The sequence below is a fragment of the Cryptomeria japonica genome, chromosome 2 (genome assembly GCF_030272615.1).
Source record: "Cryptomeria japonica chromosome 2, Sugi_1.0, whole genome shotgun sequence".
NCBI lineage: Eukaryota > Viridiplantae > Streptophyta > Pinopsida > Cupressales > Cupressaceae > Cryptomeria > Cryptomeria japonica.
This window is the reverse complement of record NC_081406.1, coordinates 205,972,125-205,977,797: the sequence shown is the minus strand read 5'-3', so window position 1 is coordinate 205,977,797 and position 5,673 is coordinate 205,972,125.

Genomic DNA, 5,673 nt, shown 5'->3' with positions numbered 1-5,673 from the left:
TTGGCCGGAAACATGCGGAAAAGAGGCCAATTGATCGATAAAAAATGATAGGATCAAACAGATTGACAATCGGAGATCGGATGCATGATAGACAATCAATTTAATGTGCACAAGACCGCGAACAACATAAGATGGAGAGGACACACGTCCATCTATGCAATGACAAAGAGCCATAAATGGGACCAAGAGGGTCTAAATGACTCATTTGCACTAGCTAAAGAGGAGGATTTGTTGCTTTGGACAAGGACACTTGCAGACAGATGGCAAACATTCCAATGGCGGATCACCTTGGGGAACGTGTACGCACATTCAGACAACCAGAGGACGCAGGAGTAGTGGTATGTATCTCGAAAACCCATGTGTTGAATTTCATGAATTTGACTCGTTTGCGGGACATTGCGGGGATGAGGAGGACAGAGGGAGCACCCAGTGACAGAGGCACGTACTCCTTAGGACAGACAGTGGACATTATGTAGTTTGTCATTTTGTAGTCAGCCTGCGGGCCATGCTTAGGACAGATAGTCCAATTTTGTACTCTGATATTATTTTGACATATGATATGATATGCATCGATATGATGGATGCAATATGTTATGACTGAGGTTTATTTGCATGTATGGATGACTTATGCACTTGTTTATGAACATGTATGGATGGATTTTTATGTAATTTTTTTTTTTTTTTTGATGCATTTATGAAATGAAATGGATAAAATGATTGATGTAATATGTGATGGAATGCAAATGTACTAACCAAATGGATGCAGGATGCAGCATATGTGTTTGGATATCAGAGCACTAGACCGAACTGACTATCCGGACTGACGGAAGAAATGTTAGTAAGAAGAAATGAGACAGAGGGAAAGTTAGAGATGACGAAAAACTTGCTTTCAGTAATGCACTTTGTAGGTGAGAACCTTTATTTTTATGTAGCAAAATGGATGCGTAGCATCATGGCATTGAAGGCCAGAGCTAAAATGCAACCCGATTTGCGAAAGACAGACACAGCATAGACAAACGACAATCACAATCAAAGAAAGAGACCATGAGCCATCCCGATCACTCTAAATCACTCAGTGACCTCATCGAGCAACATAGGAACATGATTGAAGCCAAAGATAAATCAATAAGAAGATAAGACTCACAAATTCAAGCAAATCAAACAAACATCTTGATCTTTATTGTCAAAAGTTGAACGTGCTGATAGGATGATCATGCTGTCTGGTTTCAGGAAAATGCGGTACCCCGTCTAAGACAGGACACAGTCTGGTTTCGAGTATACCACACCCTGTATAAGACCCATGATAATGTGACAAGGACACATGATTTTTAATGCGGATATTCGATTGATAAGACAATTTGGATCAGTTTGAATGATTGGTTTGAGTTGAAAAAGTTCATCTGGTAATGCGTGATTTCATTAAAGCACAGTGTTTGATTGCGATTCGTTGGATGTATACTCAGTGAGCTGTCAATGCACAAAGGGAATATTTTATTGCAAAAATGCATGTTTTTGGTTTTTGGAGTTTTACAATTTTTTTGTGTTCATTCTTTTTTTCAGGACTTTATTTGATTTTTTGACTTTTTTCAGGACATTTTTCAATTTTTTGGATTATTTCAGGACATTATTTGATTTTTTTTTTTTTGGATTATTTCAGGAGATTATTTGATTTTTTGGATATTTTTTTTTTCAGGACTTTTTTCAATTTTTATGAGTTTTTTTTTTTTTCAGGACTTTTTTGGATTTTTATGACTTTTTTTTTTCAGGACATTTTTGGATTTTTATGACTTTTTTCAGGACTTTTTTCAATTTTTTGGATTATTTCAGGACATTATTTGATTTTTTTTTTTTTGTATTATTTCAGGACTTTTTTCAATTTTTATGAGATTTTTTCAAATTTTGCCCCCAGTGTCTAGCAAGGCAAGGAATATGACAAATGGATAAATAGGCTTGCTGAAATGATGGTGGATAGAGGGAAGACAAAGGCCTTTTATGATGGAGACAATATGGATGCAATTTTCAAGGGCTATTGCGTGATGGGACAAGAAACTGGATATGACAATGTAAAGCAGTGACATGGCATGAGGGACATGTCAAGAGGTGTTTGAAAAATATGTTTTGCATTTCATGTCCTTATGTTAGATCAAGATCAAGGGACAAAAAGAGTGTATGGATAGCGATAAGCTATGGATAGGATAGCAAGACCAAGAATGGATAAAGGACATGGACTGAAGGTTGGGATTGGCTAAGGGATAGTGGTAGAAAGTTGCAATAAGCTAGGGAATATGGATGAAAGGTTATAATAAGCAAATGGATAAATAACCAAAAGCTATGATAGACTAAAAGCTGCAAACAAGATGCATGATGCTCATGATGATCGTCAGCCTTGTCAAGATCAAAGGTGGAAAGGGAAATTGGACATGAGGGACAATAGGATATGAAGGGTAATGACAGGGGTTCGATAGGATAATGGAACAATGAGGGACAAAAGGATATGATAGGATAAAACTTGCCCCCAAGTGTGATGTGCAAGAAGTTCATAAATTACGCATGACGCCTGTTTGCCAGGTTTTCATCATGGTACTTGCCCAAAGCGCCCGTTTGCCAGGTTTTCACCAATGGACGAATTATTTTTCTTTTACTATTTTTTTCTTTTTCTTTTTTTTTACTTTTTTCTTTTTTTTGATTTTTTGACTTTTTCAATAGAAGATGGACACATGATAGGGGATGGAAGAAGGACTCAAGTGTCTTTTTATTTGGATAGTAGCCTTGAAATAAATGGACCATGACCTTTTAAAAGTATGCTCAAAGACGTTGGTAGGATAAAGACATGGAAAATGAGATGACACTAAGGCCAGGATTTACGCAAAGGATTGGATCAAAGGGATGGAAGGATGGAAAATATGCATTGGATAATGGATAGGGTATTGGAAGAACTGGGCTTGAGTGGATGAAAATGAAGGCAAGATCAACATTGGCACACACCTTGAGGGGTGATGGATGGATGGAGGAAAGATGAATTTTGGATATTGAGATTTTGACGGAAGAAAGGCTTGGGATTTTGGGACATAAGGGCCCAAAATAGATGAAGAAGGTGATGGAGGAATAGACTTGGACAATTTGGATGGAGGAATAGCAATTTTGGATGCCAAGTTGGATGTTTCTTTTTGTGCTTCAAGGAGCTTCTTAGGGATCCACATGGTTTTTGATTTTTCATGTTTTTGTGGTTCCTTGGAGTGCATTGCTTGCACAAGGGATTTAGGAACCCATATATATTTTGAATTTGCTTTATTTTGCTCAGTGGGCCTTTGTGGCCTTTTGGATATTTCTTTTTCTTTATAGATCATATTGTTCTTTGTTTTGACATGTCGATTATATTGGACATGTTGATCCTTGAATACATGTGGATTGCTAGACTTATGATGCTTATACTTGGCATCCAAATTGCTTGGAAGAGGGAATGAATGTTGGTGTGGATGGGAATGATATGGAGGCATGTGGGATGGATGGAAGGTTCTCCAAGATGTGTGCCTTTGTTGATGTTGCATAGGAGATGGAGGGATATAGGGACCTAGAATGGATGGAAGCGATGATGGGGAAGGTGGACCTTTGGATTTTGACTTTGAAGGGATACCAATGCCTTGAGTGTGAGCTTTGTAGCCATGACCATTAGTATATTCTTTGATATGAAGGGGTTCTTTCTCATGAAGGTCTACTCCTTTGCCTTTATGAATATCTTGACTTGTAGGATACTCTTTTCTTTGGGAAGAAGACGCGAGTCCATTATGAGGTGGATATGATATGAGAGAAATAATGAGATCTTGAAGTGGATCGGATTTCACCAAAGTGGAAGAACCCATTGTGCATGTTGAGGGTTCATGAACATCTTGCACTGACATGTTAGAATCATGAGGGGGATTAGGATCATGTTGTGGACATGGTTCAATAGCAGGCTCTTCAAGAGACGGAATGGGAGGAATAATGGGATCATCACAAGAAATATGATCTTGGAGTGGATATGCTAGATTAAGACAAGGAGATGGAGGAACAAGTGGATCTTGTGGAGGATCTGAAGGAATGATAGGGTCTTGTGTTGGAAATGAATTTGGAAGGATACTTTGACCTTGACAAGGAGGAAGATCATTGGATTCCTCTTTAAAATTGCTTTGCTCTTGACTTTTAATGGGATCATCGGAAAGGATGGAAGGGATATTTGGAATGTCAATGGGATTTGAAAGGACATTTTTTTCATGAAATGGAAGGGGATCATTTGGGATTGGATGGACTGGGATATCTTGATCTTGCTCAGGGAATGGAGTGTCAATAGGACTTTGGATAGGATGGACAAGAATAGGGGAATCATCATGAGTGTCTAGGAACATGGAGTCCTGGTCAACAATTGGATGGGATGATAAGGTTTCAGGATCTTGATCTTGATCTATTTCAAGACACGTTTCTTCATGCTCTAAATTATCCTCTTGACATGGGGTTGGACTTTGGATATGCATGGAGGATTCTGACAAGGAATCAATGTTTTGGCATGAAGGGGATGCACTTTGAACATTTATGATGGATTCTGACAAGGAATCAATGCTTGAACATGAGGAAGAGGGACTTTGAAGGGGGTCCTCTAAAATAGGTAATGGCAATAAAGCGCATGGTGGCATTGGGTCTTGTATTTCTGAAACATGACAAGGATGTACGTCACGAGTTGGATTATCTTAGCAATCAATTATGGATAGCTCTTGGATAATTGCATCCTTGGGTGTATTGTTTGATGAGGACAATATGGAAGGTTCTTGTGAAACTTCTAAAGGTGTAGGGATAGATGCCACTGGAGAGTCAATTTGCTTGCGAGGGGATGAGGCATTGCTAGACATAAGTGTATTATCTTTATCTTCCTCAAAAGACTCACTTAGTCGTTTCCTTAAGAGCATTGCAATAAGGCCACCTTTCTTTCGAGGTTTTGACATAGTTGGACTTGGAATTTGAACTTGTTTTTGATTTGATGTCATGTTTTGATTTCGAACTAAATGTTGATCAAATTGGTTTGACATGTTTGAAACTTGGCTTGGTGTGTGTTGCAACCTTTGTTTTTGAATGTTTGGTCGTGGTTGTTGACATTGATATGTTGATTGAACTTGAACTTGTTGATATTCCACCATCGGTTGGACTATTTGTGGACATTGTATAGTTGGTTGGACATATTGTTGAAATTGGACCATTGGTTGTGTTGGTTGCATATGTTGGACCATTGGTTGTGTTGGTTGCATATGTTGGACCATTGGTTGTGATGGTTGAAAATCTGATTGATAGTAAACACCTTGTTCTTGTTGTGGAGGCACATAATGTTGAAATTGATGTTGTCTCCTTTCTTGTAATTTTTTCATCATCTCTTTTTGTGAGAGGAGAGCTGGTATGTCTGATCGTTCAAGAAGAGATCTTACATCAATTGGCTCAATATTTGGATTTTGGCCTGGAAATTTTTGAAACACTTTGGACATTTTTGATCTAATCTTCTCACTGTTTTTCACTCTTTGTTCGAAAATCTCTTGTTCTTGAGCTAGTTTCTCCTCTAGTTTTTGTATTTGGAGACTTGTTTCATCATGATAAGTTTGATTGATATTGCCTTGTTGTTGGGTTGGATAGAATTGTGATTGCATTGTTGGTTGA